Genomic DNA, 27,260 nt, shown 5'->3' on the forward strand with positions numbered 1-27,260 from the left:
TCCACTGTGTAGTAAAGCTGGATGTGGGCAGTGGAGAGAGGTAAAGAAAATGAAGGGGAAATACATATGTGGTGAAAGAGGAAAAAGTTGCGTAGATTTAGACATTGGCTGAGTGTATGTGAAAGCATCAGCTGGGAAAAGCTTGTCCTTAACCTTGTTTTCTAGGGCAGAGAACTGTGGACAAATTGGTCTACAGGGAGGAATCAACCCTTTCGGTTCAGCAGCTTCGTTTCAGGTAGAAAGAGCACTTGGGTTACCTGAGCCCATTAGGAATGCTTCAGTGTATGTCACCTGAACCTGGACTCTTGCAGCCCAGAGAATGTAGCAGAAAGGTTACCCCATGGAAGCCCATGAAACTTTCATTTCTTCATTATTTCTCATCTAGGGAATGCAGGATTCTCTTTCAATTCCAGGGTGTATATTCACAGGCAAATTTTTTTGTTCTGGGGTTTTACTTACATCTATCATTCTGTTATACCCACAGATGTGTGTTTGCATGCAAATCAGCTGATTGAAAGTGAGAATTAGACATTTGATCAAATATCTTAAAGCATTGGATCATTAGAGAAGCAGCGTGGCGTGGCTCAGTGGAAAAGAGCCCAGGCTTTGGAGTCAGAGGTCATGGGTTCAAATCCCACTCCGCCCATTGCCAGCTGTGTGACTTTGGGCAAGTCACTTCACTTCTCTGGGCCTCAGTTACCTCATCTGTAAAATGGGGATGAAGACTGTGAGCCCCACGTGGGACAACCTGATCACCTTGTATCCTCCCCAGCGCTTAGAACAGTGCTTTGCACATAGTAAGCGCTTAATAAATACCAACATTATTATTACTATTATTATTATTAAACGTGGCTTAGTGGAAAGGACCTGGGTTCTAATTCTGACTGCCACTTGTCTGCTGTGTGATCTTAAGTGACTTCCAAGACACTCCAGGAGTTTGGAAAGGAAGGGTAGGAGGGACATGGGACAATAACTGGAGGAGGCTGTGGGGTCAAGAGAAGGTTTTTTTAGGATGGGGGAGATGTGGGCATGTTTGAAGGCAGAGGGGAAGAAGCTGTTGGAGAGTGAACAATTGAAGATGTGAAGATGGAAGTTGAGGGGAGGAGGGAAGGGGTGAGATATTTTATAAATTGGGTTAGAATGGGGTCTGATGCGTATGTGGAGGGGGCGGCACTTGAGAGGAGGGAGGAGCGCTCCTCTGAAGATACTGCTGGGAAGGATGGGAAAGTAGAAGAGGGGGTCAAGAGGCGGGGTGGATGGAGGAGGAGGAGAGGTGATTTGGGGGAGTTCAGGCTTGATGGTGTTAATTTTCCTAGTCAGGTAGTGGCCAGATCGTTGGGAGTGAGGGATGGGGGAGGGCCAGAGGGCCTGAGGATGGAGTTAAATGTCCAGAACAACTAACGAGGGTGATGGGCGTGGGTGTCAATAAGGGAATAGAAATAATTTTGCCAGGCAGAGGAGAGGGCAGAGTTAAGGCAAGAAAGGACAAACTTCAAGTGGGCAAGTTTGGCCTGGTGTTGAGATTTCGTCCAGCAGTGTCAGCGGCTTGAGCATAAGAGCGAAGGAGGTGGACAGTAGAGGTGATCCAGGGCTGTGGGTTAGTGGTGCAAGAGTGATGAAGGGCTAGGGGAGTGAGTGAGTTGAGAAGAGAGGGTGGAGTTGAGAGTATCTATTTGGTCATCAAGAGTGGGTAAATAAGGGACAAATGTTATTTTTAAGACAGCTGGGAAGATTCTCTGTGCTCATAGACACTCCTAAAAGTCCTACAGTGAAGCATGGAACCAAGAACATTCAGTTCTTTTCTCCCTCCTTTCTAAGAGTGCAGGTTTCATTTGTGATCAATTTAGTTGTCAAGTATTTACAATTTTTTTAAGAACTGACACACCGCTAATGAATGTGATCATTTACACAGTGTCACTGTGGTATAGGCATGTTAAATAATTTAATGGGTTGTGGCAGGTAGATAGCTGTGCATGTAGTGTCTTTGTTGCCATGGTAATGCATTTGGTTAAGGCAAAAGGTTTGTCATTTGCTGTGTGAGTCTGTAAGCACATGACATTACTTTTCGGTGGTTGAGGGAGATGGAGAGGAAACCCATTTAGAAAGAGGTAGATTTTGGAGTAAATTTGTAGATATTTCTGTAATATTAAGGATTTTTTCTTTGGTTCTGGCCCTGTAGGTTTGGTTTTTATCCTTTTCTAGAATCCTCATCAAAAATAATGACTTGTAGTGCAATTGATAATCTGAGATGAGGATGATGTGGCCTGGAATTGCATGATATTCTGTTATTAACATCCAGTTTTCTCAGCAGCATGCTCACATCAGTACTTATAATCATGAAATCCTACATAATTATGTTAGAAGCAGCATGGTCTAGTGGATAGCATGGGCTAGGAGTCAGAGGGACCTGGATACTAATCCTGGCTCCACCACATGTCTGCTGTGTGACCCTGAGCAAGTCACATCTCTGTGCCTGTTACCTCGTCTGTAAAATGGATATTAAGACAATGAATGACAGGGACTGTGTTCAACCTGATTTGCTTGTATCCACCCTAGTGCTTAGCACAGTGCCTCGCACATAGTAAGCACTTAACAAATGCCACAGTTATTATTATTATTATTGTCATCATCATTTAAGTGGTGGAAATTAGGATGGGGAAGAAGGGGCAGATTCTGGAGATGTGAAGAACTGATAGAATTTGGTGACTTACTGGCTGAATATGAAAGGGAAAGAAAAGTCAAGGATAATGCCAGGGTTGTAGGGTTGAGGGATGGGGAGGAAGATGGAGTTGCCTACAAGCATGATGGGAAGCAGCATGACTCAATGGAAAGAGCCTGGGCTTGGGAGTCAGAGGTCATGGGTTCGAATCCTGGCTCCACCACTTGTCAGCTGTGTGACTTTGGGCAAGTCACTTCACTTCTCTGGGCCTCAGTTATCTAATCTGTCAAATGGGGATGAAGACTGTGAGCCCCACGTGGGACAACCTGATTACCTTGTATCTCCCCCAGTGCTTAGAACAGTGCTCGGCACATAGTAAGCACTTAACAAATACCGTCACTATTATTATTACAGTGGTAGGAAAATTAGAGGCGAGGATTTGGGAGAGAAGATGAGTTCAGTTTAGACATTTGGAAGTCCCAGTGTCACATCCATGGAGATGTGTTCTGGAGACAGGAGGAGATGGGAGATTGCAGAGAAGGAAAGAGGTCAAGATCAGTCAAGTAGATTTGGGAGTCTTTCACATAGAGGCAGTAGTTGGTTAATCCTTCATTGTGGTTAGTCATGTGGTTAATCAAAAATGAAGCATATAGGTTTTAAGATGGATCTGTCAATCAATTAATGATATTTATTGAGCACTTACTGTTTGCAGTGCACTGTATTAAGCCCTTGAGAGAATACATTGCAACAGATTTTTTTTAAGGCATTTGTAATGTGCTTACTATGTGCCAAGCATTCTACTAAGCTCTGGGGTAGATATAAGATAATCAGGTTGGACATAGTCGCTGTCCCACATGGGACTCACAGTATTAATCCCATTTTACAGATGAGGTAACTGAAGCACTGAGAAGTTAAGTGATTTGCCCAAGGCCACAAAGCAGACAAGTGGTGGAGCCAGGATTAGAACCTACCTTCTCTGGTTCCCAGGTCCGCGTTCTTTCCAGTAGAACACCCTACTTCTCAGAACCAGTTTTAAACATCCTCAGCAAAACCAATACTGAAGCCCTTGGCATCTGTCTTCAGTTTTAATCACAAGGATGTTGAAGTTACATTTCCCTTAGATTGTCCCATTACTCTTTATCCACCCTAAAGAAGAATAACTTCAACACCTCCCCCCACACCCTCAGTTTATCCCTTAAAAATTCTCAAAAGTGGCTTTGAGTTTTTTGCTGCATAACTATTAAATATGAGGAGCATCCATTTTGCCAGTAGCTTTCTATAAAACCGGATGTTCTGCAGTAATTTGTGGCCCTATTTCTTTCCTGTCCCCTAAAACTCACATTTAAGACTCTGTCTTGCTGAAGAAATGAACTTTCAGTGGTCAAGGTGGAAAACTTGCTGTGCTTTCAGGATGCCTAAAGAGTCAGAATACAAGCTTCACAAGCTGGAAAGCATTTCTTGATGAACTCATTACCTCTGGTGCTAGCTTGAACACTTCCAAAGTGCTAGGGAAATAAGTAATTTTTAGAAGTGGTGAAATAGTAGAAATGCTGGCTTTGAAGATTTTGTGGGCTGCATGAACACATCCAGTGAAGCTTTTTGGGATGTGCTGCGATATAATAATAATAGCATTTATTAAGCGCTTACTATGTGCAAAGCACAGTTCTAAGTGCTGAGGCAGGAAGCATGGAATTCCTTGTCCTGAAAAAAACTGGGCAACTCAACACAATCAACGTTATTTTTGGCTTGGTGGTTTGACTGAAGCCGATGTCTAATAATAATAATAATAATAATAATAATAATAATAATAATAATAATAATAATAATAATGATAATAATATTTGTTAAGCACTTATTATGTGCAAAGCACTGTTCTAAGCACTGGGGAGGTTACAAGATGATCAGGTTGTCCCATGGGGGGCTCACAGTTTTAGTCCCCATTTTGCAGATGAGGTAACTGACGCCCAGAAAAGTTAAGTGACTTGCCCAAAGTCACACAGCTCAAAGTTGGCGGAGCTGGGATTTGAACCCATGACCTCTGACTCCAAAGCCCGTGCTCTTTCCACTGGGCCACGCTGCTTCTCTGTCTTTGTCTTTGCTTCTTATGTCTTTGTTTCCTATCCCTGAGCCCCATTCATACATCTTGAGGGCAGGGAACGTGCCTCCCAACTCTGTTATATTGTACTCTCCCAAGTGCTTACTACAGTGCTCTGCACATAGTATGTGCTCAATAAATAGGATTGATTGATTTGAGTGATTGTTGGGATGGAATTTGGATGGGAGGTCTGTTTTGTTGCTAGCTGGAGTTGCAGTCCCTCACCTGTGGTGCTTTGGAGAATTACAGTGCTCAAGTACAGTGGGACATCTAAGTAAATCCGGGTAAATAATAATTTAAGGTGTTAGATTATGCCTTTGCCTCTGCAGGTTTGATGGATGCAGTTCTTTTCTGCTTCCTCTTTCAACATAAAGCGAGCAATTCTGTGTTCCACGCAGATCTGAGAGAGGCAGTGAAGCATTTGCCTCTAAAAGGTACACCAGAGTGTGTACTGAATTCCATTGTCCATGCTGCTGATATATAGAACGCTCTCATTTAAACTAGAAACATGAAGTGGAACAAATTGTGTTGGGAAGTGGGTGATAAAAACAGGTGATAAATGGATAGAGAACACAAATGTGCGTCAGAAAAGTTGGCAGGGGCTAGAGGGCTGGTCCAGGGAGTGGTGGTTGTTGAAGGAAGGCTGCAGTTAATGGCCCATACATGATTTATTTTCCTCGTTTTATCCACTGTCATTTTCTAAATGTGCCATTTTTTGGATGCAGGGATTTTTAAAAAAATATAATCTATTTTGTCCTTTCACAATCCATAATGGAAGATGAATCATAAGCAGCAAATCTTCAAAAATATTGTGTCGTTGTAATCCCAAATACCTGGTTGGTATTAATTTCTTTCTGTGTGACCTCCAGATGATGGTATGTGTATACCATTGGTTGGATTTTATTTAGCAGTTTCAGTTCTATGGAGGCAATTTATTAAATGTATTTTAAAATTTTAGGGCTGATTTTTATTAATAAAAGTAACATTTTATTTCCATTAGGGGCCAGAGCAGCAGAAGTGCTACTGTCAGGAAATTTTTTCTCGTGGGCTTGTGATTGGCAGTTATCAAATCAAGGTAGCTTCCTTTTTTGAGGTAAGTCATTATCTGAAGTAAACCCTGAGTTCGCCTAGCCCATCACCCCCCCCCCCCCCCGCCCACGGGACTGAGTAGAGGTAGCCCAAAGCCTACCCTTTCGTGCGCCCCAAATGGCACCTTTTATCCCTCATTTCAGCTCCTCAGCACATGCATCTGCTAACTTTCTTAGCTGCTCCCATTTTTCTCACTTCCTCACCACCTCCACCTTCCTCACCACATTCAACCAGTCAATGAATTGATGGTATTTATTGAGCATTTATTGTGTGCAGTCAATTGATCATCACTACTGAGTGCTTACTGCGTGCCAAGCACTGTGCGAAGTACTTGATAGAGTACATTTAAACAGAGTTGATAGATCCATTCCCTGTCCCCAATGAGCTTATAGCCTAGAGGAGATAATGGGAGTGGGACACAGTTCCTGTCCCACATAGGGCTTAGTCTTAATGCCCATTTTAGAGATGAGGTAACTGAGGCATAGAGAAATTGACTTGCCCTAGTTCGTATAGCAGACAAGGGGCAGAGCTGGGATTAGAATCCAGGCCCTCTGACTTCCAGGACTATACTCTTTCCACTAGGCCAGGCTGTTTCTCCGAGCCCTGTACTAAGTGCTTTGGAGAGTATAATAAAATTGAGTTGGTAGATAGGATCCCTGCCATCAAGAAGCTTAAAATAAACCTCTTCTGCACCTTCTGAATTATGCAGGGAGCTCTCTAGGAAGCAGCCGGGTCTCACAGCCATGGCCAGTTTGGGGTGACATTTTGGCTTCCTTGCTCTAACATTACAGATTCTTTGCTCTGGCAATCTGGGTTGTTTGCTCTGGCATCCTTCTATTTGCCAACGGCTGTACTGTGTCTTAAGGGAAAGCCCAGAATGACGAAAGAACAGGGGACAACCCATGAAGGTATCTCCTCATCTGCCCACTGACGTGACACTGTACCCAGTTTCAAGATTGCTGGAGGCTCCTGACTCCAACCCCCGACTCTTTGTTCTGAAAATCCCAGTTTACCCTGTTGTGCACAATTGTCATTCCCTTTTCATCTCTCCAGTGGCTCAATGAACCGAGCACTAATTTCTGGAGCGTTGTTAACCCCGTGAACTTTAAGCTTTGGAAAGAGAAAGAAGAACGCAAAGGCTCCTGGCATTTTCCGTCTGACTTTCTACTTGGATTACTTTTCGTTTTTTCCTTTTCAGGGAAGTTAATGCTTCTTATTCCCAAAGGGGGAGCTCTTATCTTCTAAGCTAAAGTATCATGGTAATAAGTATGAGTCTGAATCTCTCTCTCTTTTTTTGTATTCGGCTGCCATCTGCATTTCAGCATTTTAAGTGTTTAAGGCAAATTCATCCTTAAGGTCGTTTTCGTGGCTTAAAATAGTTGGGAGATAAGGAGCAGAAAGTAACATTGAATTCACAGCCCTTCCAAATTGAGTAAAGTGTACATTTTAGCTTCTTGACTGTTTAGCCATGACTAGAGATATTTGGAACACACAGGTGTGGTGCCTGTTGTTGAAGCAATCATTATGGAGTGATTCAGGGTCCCACTTCAGGTCTGACAGCATTTTAGGTGGAGTACATGCCTCTTAACTACTTGTAATAGTAATAAAAATAATAATTGTGGTGTAGCTTAAGTGCTTACATGCCAAGCACTGTACTAAGCTTTGGGGTAGAAACAAGATAATCTGTCCCTGTTCCTCATGGGGCTCACACTCTAAGTAGGAGGGAGAATATAGAGAAGCAGCGTGGCTCAGTGGAAAGAGGACGGGCTTTGGAGTCAGAGGTCATGAGTTCAAATTCCGGCTCTACCAACTGTCAGCTGTGTGACTTTGGGCAAGCCATTTAACTTCTCTGTGCCTCAGTTACCTCATCTGTAAAATGGGGATTAAGAGTGTGAGCCCCCCATGGGACAGCCTGACAACCCTGTAACCTCCCCAGTGCTTAGAACAGTGCTTTGCATCCATTCATTCATTCATTCAGTCGTATTTATTGAGTGCTTACTGTGTGCAGAGCACTGTACTAAGCACTTGGGAAGTACAAGTTGGCAACATATAGAGACGGTCCCTACCCATAAACACTTAATAAATGCCATTATTATTATTAATATAGTACTTAATCTCAGTTTTACAAAAGGGGAAACTGATGCAGAGAGAAGTTATGTAACTTGCCCAGGGTCACAGAGCTGAGATTAGAACTCAGCTCTCTGAGTCCCAGGCCCGTGCTCTGTCTACCAGTCCACACTACTGCATTTGCCTCCATTGTGCATATATCACAAAGCCAGCTGTGAAACAGTGCTGATATTCTAGGTTTAAGCAATGCTTTCACCCCTCTCATGCCTGTTGAAGAACTTATTGAATGGAGATTTTTAATTTTTTTTTGCCCAAAACAAAATGTTGAATCCACAGGGCTTGCTAAGTTGTATAGTCCAAAAGAAAAAAAATTCAATATTCATTCATGAGCACTTACTGTGTGTAGAGCACCATACTAAGCACTGGGGAAGTACAAGTTGGCAACATATAGGGACGGTCCCTTTCCCAACAACGGGCTCACAGCCTAGAAGGGGGAGGCAGACAACAAAACATGTAGACAGGTGTCAAAATCAATAATCAATCATTCTTCAAATTAGTCATTTCAACAGTTTAAACATTCCTAAAGGGTCCCTATGGGTAAGGTGGGTTACCCTGTGCCCATGTGCAGGTTTTACGCCAATCTTTAGCAAAATATATGACTGAGATCCCCTTTGAGGACATCTTTTTTAATAATGATGGTATTAACGACTTACTATGTGACAAGCACTGTGCCTTGCACTAGGATAGGCACAACAAGATAATTAGATCGGATCCAATTCAGTCCCACATGGTGCTCACAGTCTAAGATGAAGGGATGGCAGGTATTTTATCCCCATTTAACAGTTGAATAAACAGAGGCAACAAGAGGTTAAATGACTTGCCCAAGGTCCCAGAGCTGGGAGTAGAACATGGATGTCCTGACCCACAGCTCCACGCTCTTTCCACGAGATCATGCTGCCTCCTCTAGAGAGTTCCCTCAGGGCCAGAACTGACCTGGGGGCCCTCGGTCCTTGATCAAAGGGGCTGCTTCACTCCCAAGTCAGAGATCGCAGGAAGAGAAAATGGCTGGTTCCTTCATGCGCTGCATTTTTGGAGCAGAATTCCCCTCTTCACAAATGGAGCTATCAGCGGGCACTGGGTCATGACAGGTGCCAATTGGTGGTAAAATGATCTGTGATGGAAATAAAAGTGGTGGTTGGGCAGTGAGACAAGCCTATCTAAAAGTAACAAGTAGACCCGGGAGTATGGGATAAAGGGGAAGGCACAGGGCAGAGGTGAAAAAGGTCTAAGAAAGGCATAAGCTGGAAAATGCAATTTACACTTAGTAGCAGAAGAAATGGATAAACTGCCCACCAGCCACATGATATAGCACAGTATAATTCTGTGCCTGGGTTCACTGATCTGTCAAGATGGAAGCACTCTGTTGGGGACTTGCTTAACCTTTTTGTTAATGTAACATCTAAACCTTTCCACAGATTTGCAGACACTTATGGCTTCAAACAGGCTTAGTTTTTATGATTTGAAGCCTGATTATTTTTTTTTCCATATTCAGGTTTCCATTCACAGCCTTTCGATGCCACTTATTTTTCACCCCAATATTACCTAGTACTGCAGCTTTAGCCATTCCAAATTCATTCTCCTCTGCTTCCCAGTCTAGAGGACATCTCCATCCAAGTAGTGTTTGGAATTTTATTCAGATCTCCCAACTGGGAGATTCCTGAAGCTACCATGGGAGCGGGGAGGGGGAACATCTCAAAAAATAATTATGGTATTTGTTAAGCGCTTACATGTGCCAAGCATTGTACTAAGCACTGGGGTGGATACAAGCAAATCGGGTTGGACACAGTCCCTGTCCCACATGGGGCTCACAGTCTCAATCCTCATTTTACAGATGAGGTAACTGAGGCTCCGAGAAATGAAGTGACTTGCCCAAGGCCACGTAGCAGACAAGCGGCAGAGCCGGAATTAGAATCCAGGTGGCTCTAGTTTAGGCCCATGCTCTTTCCACTACTCCATACTACGTCCTTAGCAGCTTGGCCAGTGATGAGTCCTAGCCAGCCACTTGTTAGAGATACAGACTTGAAGAGGAGGAAATGGCAAAAGTAACAGGAGGAAGAAGAGAAAGAGAAAGAAGGTCAAGGAAAGAGCAGAATTCAGTGAAGAATTTCCTAATCTTCCTTCTTGAGGTGATAGAAAGGCCCAGCCAGATATAGAGAATCTGGCTAGAGTCTCCTACAACCCCTCTATTTCTAATTCAAGTCAGTAGGAAGACCTCTTTTCCCCTAAATCAGAACTTGCTTAACTTGTGCTGCTCTGAATACTGCCGAGTACTGGCCCGTTTCCCAGTGTCTCCTCCTCCTGGTTGAAAGTTTGGAGGAGTTGGTGGAGGTTTTGATTTGAGGAGTGGAAATTCCTCTACTTCCCTATCCCTGAGCGGGGAGCTGCTCTACTTCCAGATCTGTGAGCAGGGAGTGGTAAAGAAATCTCTAGTCTTAGACATGTTCCAGCTGAACTGCCCTGGAGGTCTTGGGCCTCTGCCTATAGACTCCGGCACAAAGTCAGTTCTGCTACTGAGAGGTTCTGGGTTGCAAATTAACTGATAAAACAGTTAAAAGCATTCAATCAATGGTACTTATTGGGCGCTTACTGTATGTAGTGAACTGTACTAAGCTCTTGGGAAAGTACAGTAAAACAAAATTAATAGACACTTTCCCTGTATGCAATGATCTTACAGTCTGCAGGGGAGGCAGATGTTAAAGTAAATAAATTACATAAATTCATATGTGCTTTGGAACTGAGGGTGGGGTGAATACCAAGTGCCCAAAGAATAAACAAGTATTGGTCTGGATTTAGAATGTCTTTTAGACTCTAGGCTCTTTGTGGGCAGGGAAAATGTCTGTTGTTATATTGTTAAATTATACCCTTCCAAGCACACAGAAAGCACTCAATAAATACAGTTGACTGGATCATGTTCAAATTTGGGGGGGGTGTGATTCAGGCTTAATTTGTTACATATTATTAAATGAAAAAAACAGTTTAGTGACTTGGACTGCTGGGAGTCTGTGGGAGAAAAACTGGTGGAGAACATTTTAGAGCAGAAAAACAGAAACGTTTCACCCCGATGTGATTTAAACGTTCAATCTTCGGATCTGGAAATTACTCTTAGTATTACTCCAAATGATTATTGTTAGAATCTGCTGTCACTTGTCTCCAGGTCAACTTTTTATTTGTCCATGTGCCCTCTTCCTAACGCACCCAGAAACCTTTCCTTAGTATAATACTAATATTAATTATAGCTTTGTATGGTATTTGTTAAGCACTTAATATGTGTCAGGCACTGTATTAAACACTGGGGTAGGTAAAAAATTGTTGAGTTGGATACAGTTCCTGTCCCTCATAGGGTTTACAGTCTTAATCCCCATTTTTACAAATGAGGTAACAGGCACAGAGAAGCTAAGTGACCAGCCCAAGGTCATATAGCAGACTGATGGCAGAGCCAGGATTAGAACCCAGGACCTCTGACTCCCGGGTCTGTGTTCTTTCCAGTAGGCCACACTGCTTCGTTATTAAGCACTTACTATTAAGCACTTAGAGAAGCAGCGTGGCTCAGTGGAAAGAGCCCAGGCTTTGGAGTCAGAGGTCACGGGTTCAAATCCTGGTTCCGCCAATTGCCTGCTGTGTGACCTTGGGCAAGTCACTTAACTTCTCTGTGCCTCAGTTCCTTCATCTGTAAAATGGGGGTTAAGACTGTGAGCCCCCCATGGGATAATCTGATCACCTTGTAACCACCCCAGCGCTTAGAACAGTGCTTTGCACATAGTAAGCACTTAATAAATGCCATTATTATTATTATTATGTGCCAGCACTGGGCTAGGCACTAGGTCAGATTCAGTGCTCTCAGGTTGCACACAGTCCCTGTGTCCCCCCTGGGGCTCGCACAGTCTTCTTGACTGTGAGCCCACTGTTGGGTAGGGACCGTCCCTATATGTTGCCAACTGGTACTTCCCAAGCGCTTTGTACAGTGCTCTGCACACAGTAAGCGCTCAATAAATACGATTGAATGAATGAATGAATGAATGTTTGAGAAGTGGCTTGCAGTCAGTCATTCCTCCACCCCTGAGCTGGATGTAAAGATCCTTGCTACAAATTATAACTGGAAGAGTTCTGATTTAGAGATTTTCAATGCAGAGCCCTGATTTAGGAAGATCTGCATCATCGCATATACATTTTGGCTCAGCGATTTGGAAAGCTTATACTGCAGGTGGCTGTGGTGAGACAAGTGAACTGAGTGGCTTGATGAAGTCAAGAATTAATGAAAAAGAGGGGGTGTTTTGCCCAGAATAAATAAGCTATGCTACAAGGAGGCATAGTCTAAATGACTGACAATTAACCCTTTGGTAAAAAATTTATGTCTTGAATGCCTTGTCATGTTATAACCATTTGGTTCAGGCTATTTTTAGAACATAGACATTCAGTAATGACTTGCTGGGCAAGGTCAGAGTTTTACTATCCTGCATTAATATGCTCATGATAATGATGCTTACTAAAGTGTCTGTGCAGCAGCACGTGATGATGCCTTTTAATTTGAAGAGTATTCCAAATTCCTTGTGGCAGTACAATTGCATATAAGCCAGAGTATATTGAAGTGTTTAGAAGTTATTACAAATTGACAAATGATACCTTGTCCAAGTTCAACCTGTGATTGTGTCTCCTATTTTATATGAGGCAACAGGTTTGAAAACTTAATTTATTAAAGAGAAACATCCAGAATTTCCATTTTTATCTATTGACCCAGTTTTCTGATAGTTCACAATAGCTTCCGTACTTCATTTGAGTTCAAATCTGATGTCTTGATCTTGAAAGTACCACATAAACATCATTGCTCCTAAGAGAATTGTGTGAAGGAATATATTACCTTCCACATTTGAGAAAAGAACAAGTCACATGGAAATGAATTTTTGTTTTCCAGTGAGTAACATCTTACTGAATTGATGAAGTGTAGAGTTATTATCTGACTCCTACCCGTAACACCAAAGAAGTCAGCGTAGTGCAAGCCTGAAGAAATTTAGAGATGGAAGAAAAAGAAGTACTTTAGAAATGTCATTGTTTCTCTTCATGTTGATTTTGAATAAGGAGCTTTTTGGCTATGTAACATATGGGCCTTCAGGAGATGCTGTTTGGTAATTTCATACATTTTGTGGCATTGTTTTTCTTTTATGTTGCTTTCATGAAAAACTCATTCTTGCAAGATTGAAGCAGCATGACCTAGTGGATAGCACATGGGCCTGGCTGGGTTCTAATCCCCATTCTGCCACTTGTCTGCTGGGCAAGTCATTTAACTTCTTTGTGCCTCAGTTACCTCATCTGTGAAATGTCGATTAACACTGTAAGCCCCATGTGAGACACGGACTGTGTCTAATCTGATTAGCTTGTATCTACCCCAGTATTTAATACAGTGTACAACACATAGTAAGCACTTAACAGATACCATAAAAATGGCTTGTGCTCTGTCTAATAATATTTATCGTCCCCCTCTTGTTAAGTCCTTCCTACCCATATTCTTTTTAATGAGTGAATATTTAGATCAAAGGATAAGCTTTCCTGTGACACTGTTTCATAGTTGAAGGAGTAATCTGTGAATACACATCATTTGGGCCCATTATTTATCTTGGTTCAGAAGGTTAAGAAGATCAGTCCCATTTGTGGGCAAAATATATGCTGTGTTTTTGAACAAGGCCAGTTTGTCTTTGTGCTTGGTGATATCAGAGCTGAGCCATTCTGCAATATTTACAAATAGTTTAGCCTTTATCTTGAGTCAGTAAATCACAACCTCAGTTTACTCTGTGACTATTTATGTTGTTTAATTGCTTGATGGCATTATCTTCTCCCTGAATATTTGCTATAGAAGAGAGGTTTGGTGCTTTGTTAAAATGGGTTTATGGATTAGGTTTGCTGGAAAAAAGTGTGTATAGTGATTATAGGCTTTGAAAGAAATGGTGAAATCCTCCCCTAACCTGCAGAATTTCCGCCTGAACTCTGGTTTATCAATCAGTGGTATTTATTGAGCTCTTACTGTGTTCAGAGCACTGTACTAAGTGCTTTTTTTAATGGTATTTGTTAAACGCTTACTGTGTGCCAGGCACTGTACTAAGCGCTGGGGTTTATACAAGCCAATCTGATTGGACACAGTCCTTGGCCCATATGGGGCTCATATTCTTAATCCCCATTTTACAGATGAGGTAACTGAGGCACAGAGAAGGTAACTGACCTGCCCAAAGTCACACAGCAGACAGGGGCGGAGTGGGGATTAGAACCCAAGTCCTTCTGACTCCTGGGACCTTGCATGGCTTAGTGGAAAGAGCCCAGGTTTGGGAGTCAGAGGTCGTGGGCTCTAATCCCGACTCCGCCACTGATCAGCTGTATGACTTTGGGGAAGTCACTTGACTTCTCTGTGCCTCAGTTACCTCATCTGTAAAATGGGGATTAAGACTATGAGGCCCACGTAGGACAACCTGATTACTTGTATATACCCCAGTGCTTAGAACAGTGCTCGGCACATGGTATGTGCTTAACAAATACCATCATTACTATTATTATTTAACCCGCACTGCTTCTCTGACCATGATGGTTCTCTTGGGGGGGAGTACAATACAACTGAGTTGATCGACCTGTTCCCAGCCCACAGCAAGCTAACAGCCTAGAGGACTGTCATATCATAGGCAGATATAAGGTGGATGCTCTCTTTCCATCCGTGTGCCCAGCTCTCTTCCAAGAATTTATTTTGGGGAGGATCCTGCCAGTTGCTAAATATGCCCATTTCGAGTCCAGCTATAGGTCCATGAGCCACCCAAAGTTTTGCTGCCTAACTCTGTGGGATTCAGTAAGGGAGCAGACAGAGAGTTTGGGAGGGAGGGGATGTCCTCGTATGTTGCTTTATAGTAGCCACAATTAGCCAGTTCCCCACAAAGGAGCTGGTAGGTGGATTTCATCCAGTGATGCATCTCCTGCCTGTGGGTACCAATTTCATGGGGCAGTGCCCCCCACAACACACACACCTTTTGAGCCTTTGGGCCTCGCTCATCCCAAGTCTCCAGTAAGGCCTGAGAGTTTACTCATCCCCATTAAATTCCCTGCTCCGCTGCCTGCACACATAAAATGAAAAGTTGGTATCTACACTCCAGGCCTAAAACTAAACACGTTCATGTCAATGGTACCATTACCCTTTAGTCTTCCAGTTCACGGATTCTAATCCCGGCTCTGCCACTTGTCTACTCTGTGACCTTGGGCAAGTCAATTCACTTCTCCGACTTGCACTTCCCAAGCGCTTAGTACAGTGCTCTGCACACAGTAAGCGCTCAGTAAATATGATTGATTGATTCTCTATGTCTCAGTTACCTCATCTGTAAAGTGGAGATTAAGACTGTGAACCCTATGCGGGACAGGGACTGTGATCAACCCAATTTGCTTGTATCCACCCCAGCTCTTAGTATAGTGACTGGCACATAGTAAGCGCTTGACAAATACCATTATTGTTGTTCCACATTTGTAATCTCAGTATCTCCTTTGACTCCCCTTTGTCACTCTTTTTCATTCACTCATCATATTCCGTCTGTCTCCCATTCCTGTTGCTGCTTGATAAATTATATTTCTCAGGCTTCCCTTCTGCCATATTAACTGAACCGAGACCCTGACCTTAGTGAAGGCTCTGTGACCCTTCCTCACAGCTTTCCAGCTGGATTCTCTCTTGAATCTCCAACTGGATTATTGGTGAAAAGTTTCAATTCTCTGCATGTTGGGCGATTGATATATCAGGACAAGAAAGGAAGATTAGGTTCTTAGATGGGATAAATGATGCTTTTCTGGGCCCATTAGTCTTTAGGGAGCCCAGATGGAAAGATTACATGCAAAGCTTGGTGTTTTCAGGTTTGATTTGGGGATTATGGTAGGGTTGCATTCATTTTTAAAATTAGGTACGTTTTTAAATTTCCCAAATTTTGGGGCTTATTTTAGCTTCTATTTTTATGATCCCCATATGACAGCAGGGGTTTCTTTTGTAGCTTTATATTTTATGGCATTTGCAAATGACTCAATAAAGCAATGGCATTTATTGAGTGCTCACAGTGTGCCAAGTACTCTATTAAGAACTTGTGAGAGCACTATACAGCAGAGTTGGTAGACACTGTTTCCTGGCCTCAAAGAGCTTACTGTCTAGAGGGGGAAGAAAACAATAAAGTAAATAAAGGGTATGTACGTAAGTGTTATGGGACTGAAGGTGGCTGAATATCAGGTGCTTCAAGGGTACAGATCCAAGAGTGTGAATGATGCAGAAGGGCAAGGGAGTAGGGGAAAAGAGGGTTTAATTCGGGGAAGGCAAAATAAGTGCTTAATGTGGGGCATCGTACTCCAGCGTCAATCCAAAACTTAACAAAACGCCAAACTTGGTTTTGAGGTAAAAGCTCCATTCAGCAGACCACTACTCTACCCATCCAAAACCTTTCTAAAAAATCGCATGTCCAAGAGGCTTCCCTGTTAACTTATATTTCCCCATGATTCCCCAATTCTGCCACTTCAGCACATCTGCATTACCTCTGCACTACGTGCTCACCCCCTAAACACTCACCCCAGTAACATATAGGTACACACTTTTAAACTCTGTAGCTTCCCCCTACCTGTAATTTATTGGTCTCCCCTCTGGCTATATTGTAAACTCCCCAGAGCAGGGGTTATTTTACTAAATCTATTGGATTTTCCCAAGCCTTTACAGTGCTTGGCACAGAGTAAGCACTCAGTCAATGAATGAATGAGTCATATTTATTGAGTGCTTACTGTATGCAGAGCACTGTACTAAGCGCTTGGGAGAGTACAGTATAACAGAGTCGGTAGACATGTTCAGTGCCCACAGTAAGCTTTCATTCATTCATTCAATGATAGTTATTGAGCGCTTACTGTGTGCAGAGCACTGTACTAAGCACTTGGGAAGTACAAGTTGGCGGTCTAGAGTGGGACACTGATATTAATATAAATTATGGATAGATACATAAGTGCTGTGGGCCTGAAGGAGGAGTGAAAAAAGGTTGCAAATCCAAGTACAAGGATGACACAGAAGGGAGTGGGAAAAGAGGAAATGAGGGCTTAGTTAGGGAAGGCCTCTTGGAAGAGGTGTGCCTTCAATAAGGCTTTGAAGGTGGGGAGAGTAATTGTCAGATATGAAGAGTGAGGGCATTCCAGGCCAGAGGCAGGATGTGGACAGAAGGCCAGTGGCGAGGTACAGTGAATAGGTAGGCATTAGAGGAGCAAAGTATGTGGGCTGGATTGTAGAAGGAAATCAGTGAGGCAAGTTAGGAGGGGGCAAGGTGATCGAGTGCTATAAAGGAGTTTCTGTTTGAAGTGGAGGTGGATGGGCAGCCACTGGAGTTTCTTGTGGAGTGGGGAAACCTGGCTTGAACATTTTTTTATAAAAAAAAATCCAGGCAGCAGGGTGAAGTAGGGTCTGGAGTGGAGAAAGATGGGAGACAGGGAGGTCAGCAAGGAGGCTGATGCCCTCCCTAGTCAAGGCGGAATACGATAAATGCTTGGATTAATGTGGTAGCAGTTTGGATGGAGAGGAAAGGGGATTTTAGCGATGTTGTGAAGGTTGAACTGATAGGATTTGGTGACAGATTGAATTTGAGGGTTGAATGATAGAGATGAGTCAGTAAAGGCTTTTGAGTGATTGATTAGTTAAATCTACTTGACTGTGAACTAGGGTGAATTCATACATCCATTTAAGTCTATTTGGGCAGTGAAAATGTCATTCTTAAAAAGGATGTGTCTGATTTCATTTTCCTGGGGTGGATACCAGATCCCACCTCCAATCTGTCTGGGATTGGATCTCCTCATGTTCTTTCTGGCAGTTAGCAAAAAGTGAATGGTTAGGGTGAGGATTGCACTACTGTCCGGCTACTATCCCATAGTCTGGTGGACTTGAAAATGTCCTGATCACTGAGATTGAAAGGAAGGACAGTGAGATATGACTCTTCAAGGCTAATTCTGCCTCATGGGGCAGTTCCCACTATTGTGCTTGGCTCCTAATGGGAGTTTGGCTCCAGGCACTATTAAGTAAAGAATGAAATTTCTACCAATAGATTTGTCCTACGCTTGCCCCATGCAGACACAGTCAGTGAATTGAACAGATTGCATTAGTGCATTTATTTTCAAGGCCAAGTTTGTCTCAGGAGGAGAAGATGGAGCATAAAACCAATCAATTTTTGGTGTGACTGCTGTTACCATCAGGCTGCGATGTATATCTGCAACCTTTACTCTGAGCCATCGTCTGAATGCAGTCTTGCTTTACAAGTTCAGAGATGTGGAAACCATTTAAAGCCCATGGAGCATGAACCGTCCTCTTTGTTCTCACACTTCATTTACGAGAACTCGCTTTATCCCAAAGGTCAGGGCAACTTAGAATAATGCATACATGCAATATATATAAATAATAAATATATAGCATGAGGAGAAATCTCAGTGCAAAAGATTTTGCCTTTTGGATCTTTCTTTGTTACTATGATTGCCATAAAATTTCTAGAAGCTTCAAGATGAAAGCACTTGTTAAATTTCAAAGTCACTGCCATATGGCAAGATTGAAACTTCCAAGGTAAAATATCTTCCCATTTTTAATAGACCAGAAAAATCAACCCATCATTATTTTTTCCCAATTAAAAGACCTGTGGACTGATTCTGCCAATTGGAATTCTCTTGGGATATTTAAAAATTTCTCCTTACAACACCCAGGATGCTTGTCTTCGGAAGGGTGGGGTTAGATGTGCCTCTGATAATCTGAATCCAAATCACCCCATGGAGTAGGACCTCAGATGGTCAAGCAAAAACTCCTCACTCTCAGCTTCAAGGCTCTTCATCACCTCACCCCCTCCTACCTCACCTCCCTTTACTCCTTTTACAGCCCAGCCCGCACCCTCCGCTCCGCTGCCGCTAACCTCCTCACTGTGCCTCGTTCTTACCTGTTCCACCATCGACCCCTGGCTCACGTCCTTCCCCTGTCCTGGAATGTCCTTCCTCCACACATCTGCCAAACTAGCTCTCTTCCTCCCTTCAAAGCCCTACTGAGAGCTCACCTCCTCCAGGAGGCCTTCCCAGACTGAGCCCTTTTTTCCTCTCCTCCTCCCCATCCCCCCGCCCAACTCCTTACCCTCCCCACAGCCCTTATATATATTTGCACAGATTTATTACTCTATTTTACTTGTACATATTTACTACTCTGTTTATTTTGTTAATGATGTGCATATAGCTATAATTCTATTTATTCTGACGGTTTTGACACCTGTCTACATGTTTTGTTGTCTGTCTCCCCCTTCTAGACTGTGAACCCGTTGTTGGGGAGGGACCGTCTCTATATGTTGCCGACTTGTACTTCCAAGCACTTAGTACAGTGCTCTGCACACAATAAGTGCTCAATAAATATGACTGAATGAATGAAGTACGGTGTTATGGTGTGGAAATTCTGTGTGTACCCTTTACCTGGAGTATATGATGAAGTTGGGATACTTCCCAGTTTATCCCTTCTCAAGGCGAGCACATCATTATTTTATCATTTACCCCAAGTGAGTTCTCTCTATCCTTGCACCTTCTTTTTCTTAAATCTTAATCCTCTGAGGTTGTAAATGCACAAAACTGGGCAGCATTTCTTTGAGTCTCAAATAAGGTGTCAGCTTCACCCTGTTTGGTCCATTCCATCTCTACTCCTTGCCTGCTTGGTTGCCCATTCCAATTCCAGCTCCTAGACAGTCATGCTTCTCCTGGCCACTAAAGTGGCCGCTGACAGCCACACTTTGTGTTGTGCAGGCTAAACAATTGTAATTATGGTTTTTATTATGCACATGCTAGGTATTGAGCGCTATGGTAGGTACAAGATAATTAGTTTAGACAGTCCCTGTTCCATGTGAGACTCACAGTCTAAGTTGAGGGGAGAAGAAACATGGCCTAGTGGAAAGACCACAGGGCTGGGAGTCAGAGGATCTGGGTTCTAATCTCAGCTCTGCCAATTGCTTGCTGTGTGGCCTTGGGCAAGCCACTTAACTTCTCTTGCAATAGTTCTCCTGTTCTCCCTCATATGTAGATTGTGAGCCCCATTGGGGTAGGGGTGGTGTCCAGCCTAATATAACTTGTGTCTGTTGCAGTGCTTAGAACAGTGTTTGACATGTAGTAAACATTCAACAAATACCATATAGATGATGAAAGTGAGGTCCAGCCTGGCTCAGGGGCATGCCCATGGTCATACAGCAGGCCACTGGCAGTGCTGGGGCAAGAACCTCGGTCTCCTAGCTCCACGACGCCATCCTCTTTCCACTAAACCACAATGCCTCCTGTGGTCTTAAGAAATCACAGAATATTTTATGAAAATCTGCAGAACCCAGAGCATATCACAGGGGGAATCTCAGCTCCCCAGCTCTTCTTTGCTCCAGCTGCTGCATTCCCCTTTCAGGACTATAACCATGATCACCACTTCCAAGCCACGAGACTTGGTGGCCCGAACCAAGACAAAGGCAAGCTGGGCATTTAAAATAAAAATACCAGCCATAAAGCGTCTGGCAGTATATCAATCTGGCAAATCCTTATGGGCAGGAAATACCAACTCTACTGTGTTATACTTTTCCAAACATACAGTGCTTTGCACACAGTAAGCACTCAATGGATACCATTGACTGATAGATCAATACCAAACAAGGGGCAGACCAGACGGGTATAAAATAGACAAATGGACTCCCTAATTGTAGAACAGCCCCTCTTCACCTCAAATTTGGAATTGTTCCAAAGCAAACCCAAACTGGATCTAAATTTACCTGGAAAGGGAGCTGTGTTGTGTAAGACTTTACCCAGGGGCAGCCTTGAATGCTGTTGGAAGGAAATGAATATTCATCTGCTTTCTCGCTGGTGCTATGACCTCACCCCTTTAATGGGGAGGTGAGCAAGGGCAGTGGTAATAAAGATATTTGTTGCGCACCCACTGAGTGCACAGTACCTTACTAAGCACTTGAGAAAGTACAGCATAAGTAAAAGACCAGTACTTACTACAGTGCCTGGCACATAGTAAGTGCTTAACGAATACCATAAAAAAACCCACAGGGTGGTGAGAAGGGAAGAGCTGTTGGAGTCTGGTTGGGCTTGGTTTTGTGCCAGCTCAGTCCTGAGAACTCAGCTCCCATGAGTTCAAGATAATTTGATCCAGAAATTTTGGGGACAATTTCACATTTTACTTTAGGTTTTTGAGACACAATTGTGTAACGAAGAAGCTCTAGAAAATCTTTGGCTGAATTATATGTGCATCTCAGTTGATGAGAAGGATCAAATAGGGAGGGAGATATGCATCTTTAAAGGGAAAGAGAGCCTGGAGAGGAAGGGTATGGTTGGGGGTGGTTGTAGCCACACCCTGCATAACCCAGGCCTTTGGGTCCAGGGCTCTTGTGGCTGCAGTTGCCTTAGGGGGGATATTTAGACTTTTCTGAATTTGTGCAGGCCTATCATGTCTCTTATGGTAAGGCTAGAAGAACTTCTAGAGGAGAGTTGGAGAAATTTAGGATTCATTTAATATAGTTACTTGTTTCACATCCATGCATGTGTGCATGTTCATGAAAATATACCAAGGATGAGAGAGAGAGGAAAAAGGGGGCTCAGTCTGGGAAGGCCTCCTGGAGGAGGTGAGCTCTCAGTAGGGCTTTGAAGGGAGGAAGAGAGCTAGCTTGGCGGATGTGCGGAGGGAGGGCATTCCAGGCCAGGGGGAGGACATCCCTCAGACACACACTACAACATGATCTCACCCAGGCAGTCATGTTTGATGCAGAGATAGGTGCAGCAGTAGCCAAGTACAGCTGTGGGCTCCCCTGCTGCTTGGAGTCCAGGGTTTTCAGCGTGAAATTCCCATAGGCAATGAGGTCTGAAGCTAGCAAAGTCCAGAGCCCTGGCTAGTTAGCAGTGGAGGAAGCTGCAGTCTGTCAGTCAGTTAATCATATTTATTGAGTGCTTACTCTGTACTAAGTGATTGGGAGAGTACAATCTAACAAAACACTAATTACAGCTGTTTACTTACTGTAGCTGTTAAAGCTTCATTCCCCACTTGCCTCTCTACCGACACTGCCCTTGTCATGGCCGAAACTTAGGTTTGTGAGTCTTGACGGCCTTTTGCGAGGTGGCCAAACTCAGGGAAAATAATCTGGTGATATTCCAGTAGGGATAGGGTGGGTGACGGTATTAGCCACGGACCTCAGGGTGCGGCCCTGGAGGTTTGGGAGATGTGAAATCAGGTTCCAGATTTGAATCTGAATTTGGAATTCTGGGAACAGTCACTAAATCTGTCCAGGAGATTCACTCACAGGTCTGAAATGTGCCAGTCTACACCTTGCCCTAACAGAGACTGAGGCAGTAGGTTCAGCATCTGATTCTAGTCCAGCCAGTCCATAAATGATTGGAGGGGGTCAACCACAGATGTGAAGTGGCCTGTTCAGAATTGTGGTCCGGGTAGCCGAGGGGACAACTGTTCATGTGCAAAAACACCCCAGTGAGAATGGGCATACTTCTGGTTTGGCCCTAGCTTATTTCTAGACTGGCAATACCTCCCGTGTGGTGCTGTTACCACTCCTTCCATCCCAAAAACCCTTGGGGAGGGGTTGCCAAGGTGTCCTAGGGGAAACAAAGTCCCTCAACCCAACCAGTTTGACTTTATGCTAGGCCCAAGGCTAGGCCTATCTTGTGCAGGCCACTACTACCTTTTTGTAAAATTGGAAAAGTCAGTTTTTAAGAATAAAGAGCCTGGTGTTTCCACATGTTGAAAGGATGTAGATTCAGTGTGTTGGATTGCATGGAGGAACGATGCTGACAGTACAGGCACATCACCTCCGCCTTCAGTTTTTCCATCTACTGTGTAGCCCAGGTCCATGTTACTGAATTTAAATACCCTCCAGAATAAGGGAAAATTGAATCTAATGTTTGCAAAGATTTGATATCCTTAGATGGAAGGTGCTGTCTAACCACCAAGTATTATTAGAAGTCTGACAGGTGCCCCTGAGACATATTAAAGATTGTATTTCCTTTCCATTCCATTCCTTTCCACCAGCTATTTATATAGCGTACGTCACTGAGGCACCCAAGTGTTTTCCAAAACAAAGTCAAACACAACTCTGGGAGGTTAGTATGGGCTAACTGTATAGTGAAGCATTGCTGATGATGCTGGATTCAACATATGCTACTCTCCATGCTGTTAAAAAAAACAAGACTCCCTTCAGTTTGAGAACTACTAGGCCATTTTTTTCTACTGTCAAGACTGATTGCTGCACAGTCTTGTTTCTAGGAACTGAGCAAAAATAGCTTACAGTGTGTTACAGTGAAGAAGACCCTGACATTGAGTGATTTAGCCTATCACCGAAGGAGAAATTTTATGCTAATTGTAATCAGTGCAGAAGGGACTTGTAGGCCTTGGAAAATCACACATCATCCTCTACAATTATAAAGGAGATAAGTAAATATGTATATATGCTCTACATATATATCTATAACCTTGATGAAGCTATGGGGCGCTTTTCCCTGAAGGCATTTCCTAGAATAGAATTCTGCTCCCTGCATTAACAGGGATGTGAGAAGCAAGCAGGAGGTTCTCGAAACCTGTCAGCCGCAGTAAACAGTTGCCCAGCAGTTTGTCATCTGGAAGGCAGCAACCTGATCTGTTATGCCAAAACAGCAGTGAGGCTGGGGGTGGAGGTGGATTTTAGTGGGGTTTCTGTAAACTAGTAGTTGCTTCTTAGGCATATTGCCCATAGATTGTAGAGTACCCCTGGTGTGGTGGTTCAGGGGGAAGATCCAACAGTAAGATGTAAGAATTTGGAATTTGTTCGAGACCGTAAGATCCTTATGGGCATGGAGCCTATCTACACACTCTCTTTCGCTGAGCTCTCCCAAGCACTTAGTAGAGTGCTCTGCACCCAGTAAGCGCTCAATACATGCCATTGATGGATTGATTGTTACCGCAGAAAATAGCAGGAGGCTCATGAAAGGCCCAGATGAAATCATGCATGTGAGGGCTATGAGAGGTTATGAGAGGAAAAGTTAGGTTTGCTAAAGGAAATGACTCTAATCATGAAGATGGTTGTCAAGGAGGGTATAACTATCTCCTGTCCTTATTCAGCCCGTGTCCACCATTGGAAACAGAATAATGACATTTCTTATGTTCTTAGGCCTTTCTGGGGGAGTCTCCTCAACCCATAATGAACAGAGCAGGCCCTGACCTGGATGTCATCGGCGTAAATATCTCTCTATATTTATTGTAGGATAAAAGCACACATACAACAAAGTAGAGAACATAGTGGAAAGAACATAGGACTGGAAGTTTGGGTTCTAGTCCCAGCTCTGCCTCTGGCCTGTTCTGGGACCTTGGACAAGTCACTTGACCTCCCTGGGTCTCGGTTTCCTCATTTGTAAAATATGAATAAAATCTGCCCATTTTCCCTGTCTCTCAAGATTATGAACTTCACTTGGGTTGGGAACTGTGTCTGATTATCTGTCTCTACCCCCAGTGCTTATCATAGTTTTTGGCACATAGTAAGTACATAAAAGCTATTGTAATATGTATGTGCATGTAGAGATAGTATTCTTTTGCAATAATAATGCATTTAGAGGTTTCGTATTTACAGTGAAGGCATAGAGGTGCCCTGAAGAAGTCCAGAAAATGTACTTGAAATGTCAGTCAAATTAGTTGGTCAAGAGCATACAACACCCATCGAAACTAGGATGGCTGTTTTTGGTCTTTGAAATAACTACCAATAGATCAGTCAATCATTTATTGGGCACTTACTGTGTGGAGGCCAGCTGCACTAAGCACTTGGGAAAGTACAACATGATATGACAGACACATTCCCTGCCCTGAATCAAGTTGGGTAACCCCATTTTAGTAAACCCATTCTCTACACCAAGGATTTGGCCTTCTCTGGAAAATCAGATTGGTGTTGGTGACTGTTGCTTGGGAAGACATTCCCATAAAAGCAAAAACTAACACAGTTATGCAATAATCTGTGCTTTCATTATACATTTTGCATAGAAGAAAATTAGGGCATGTTTTTCCTACAGAGTCACCTGCCTGGATTCAGTATGATTTGGTGTTGGAAGAAATGGCTTTGGGCACGCTCATAGCACTAGTCAAGTTATAGGTACTGCAAGGCAAATTTTCTGTAATGCGAAGCTCTTGCTGTTGCATTCTAGAACAACTGAATATCCATTTTTAAAAATTGAGTACCAGGCAAACTAGAAATATTGGGGACAAATATTACACCTTCAAAAGGTTTTAATCTCAAATCCATGGCCATGTAGCCATCACATAAAATCCTGGGTGTCCCATTATACCCTAAGGCTGACTTTAAAACTGTTCAGTAAAACAGAATCGACTAAATCTGGAGAGTTGGAGTGGGAACTGTGTCCCAGGTTAAATCATTCTGGGAATACTGGAACTCTAGTTGCCTAATAATTAATTGTGGCACTTAGTAAGCACTATCTGGAAAGTGCTGGCGTAGGTATAAGGTTATGAAATTGTACACAGCCTTTTTTCCACATGGGGCTCACAACCTCCTAATCCTATTTTGCAAATGAGGAAATGGGCCCAGGAAGGTTAAGCAACTTACCCACGGTCACCCAGTAGACCAGAGCAAAGCTGGAACTCAAATTCAAGGTCTTCTGACTCCCAGTGCTGAGCTTTTTCCCTTAGGTCATACCTATCTAAATTGTCCCTTTTTATTGTTTTGAGCATTTCATTTTTGTGGGAGAATTTTTTCCCCGAATTTCTTTGTTCCTTAAACTGCAATTTGGTTGGCTTAAATTCAGTGAAAGGGCTGATTTTGTTCTTTAACTGTAATCTGTGTAATTTAGTGACCAGAAGGTGATGAGATAAAAGGGAAGATAATGATATGATCCTCATGTGGTGCGTATGTACATAATATTATTATTATGGTATTTGTTAAGTGCTTAGTATGTGTCAAGCACTTTTCTGAGTGCCTCGGTGAATACAAAGGTAATCAGGTTGGACACAGTCGCTGTTCTACTTGTCGTTTACAGTCTAAGAAGCAGGAAGGACAGGTATTTAATCCTCATTTTACAGTTGAGAAAACTGAAGCACAGAGCAGATAAGTGACTTGCCCAACAATTGGCAGAGCTTGGATTTTACCCAGGTTCTCTGACTCCAAGGCTGGTACTCTTCCCACCAGCCCAGGCTGCTTCTGTGAAAACACTTATTGAAAAGTATAGGTACATGTTTCATGTTCACTTTATAATGGTACTGAAGCCTATAGTTTGCTTAGAAGTTTTTTGCTCATTAAAAATACATGTGCTCCTCCCACTCATAATAAAACCCAAAGAAACCCTGTATATATTCAAAGAAAATTGTGCCCAAGTTTAAAAGGTATGAAGAACAGGAAAAGCCCAATTAGCTCATTTTAAGAAGTATGACCACTAGAAAGACATAAATCATGAAAGGCATTAAGTCAATACATTTATCTATTTGCATTAAGACTCTATCTTAAGGTAGAAATGCTATTGTGCACACTGTCCTGAAAACAGGCAGATTTTCCTTTGGCAGGTTGAGAATCTATGTCCCAGGTTGAGGCTGTTATGCTAAAATCCGTGAGCTTGATGTCCCCACATCCATTGTATGTGGATGGTGGGGAAGGAGAGAAGGGAGAGCCATGGGTAGTAGACACAGAAACTGTCAGTAGTGGCAGGAGAAGGAAAGGTGGTCTGAGGCCAGCTGGGCCAACCTTCCTGAAGAGTTTTTGGTGGGGGTAAGAAGAGGCAGGGATTGCTGTGGTGCTGGGAGAGGGGAGAACCAGAGCTAGGTGTGTCAAGCACAGGATTTGGTTGGGGATGAGGTAGAGATGGATGATAGACTCAGGCAGGGGTTGAACCAGGTGGGCAGCAAGACATGACAAGGGTAAATTGGTGGCAGGGCAGCCAGCTGAGAGCAGGCCAGCCTTAGCTGTGGGGTGCAGAGGGTCAGAGCCAAGCAATCAACCCATGATGTTTACTGAGGGCTGCTCATTCATTCATTCAGTCGTATTTATTGAGCACTTACTGTGTGCAGAGCACTGTACTAAGCGCTTGGGAAGTACAAGTTGGCAACATATAGAGATGGTCCCTACCCAACAGTGGGCTCACAGAACACTGTTCCAGGCACCCAGGAGAATACTGCAGAAGTAGAGAAGGCCCACTCACTGCTCACAGAGAGCTTTTCAGTCTCATCGGGGTAGAGAAAAAGAGGAATGAAGAAGGGACAGGGAGGAAGGAGTTGAGGGGCAGATGCCAGTAGGAAGGAAAGAACCATAGAAT

At 43.3% G+C, this 27,260-nt stretch overlaps 1 protein-coding gene across 2 annotated transcripts in view; it reads left to right on the forward strand.

Moving 5' to 3' along the window:
• FAM160A1 (family with sequence similarity 160 member A1) overlaps positions 1-27,260 on the forward strand; it is a 185,741-nt gene that overhangs the window by 79,170 nt on the left and 79,311 nt on the right. The window contains exon 2 of one of the 2 annotated variants that reach the window (XM_038755011.1): positions 5,755-5,847. The gene's annotated coding sequence lies outside the window, so the exon portion shown is untranslated. Of the gene's footprint in view, positions 1-5,754; positions 5,848-27,260 lie in introns of those variants that run through there. The other variant, XM_038755012.1, reaches the window with a different exon arrangement.

The sequence above is a fragment of the Tachyglossus aculeatus genome, chromosome 12 (assembly GCF_015852505.1).
Source record: "Tachyglossus aculeatus isolate mTacAcu1 chromosome 12, mTacAcu1.pri, whole genome shotgun sequence".
Classification (NCBI taxonomy): domain Eukaryota; kingdom Metazoa; phylum Chordata; class Mammalia; order Monotremata; family Tachyglossidae; genus Tachyglossus; species Tachyglossus aculeatus.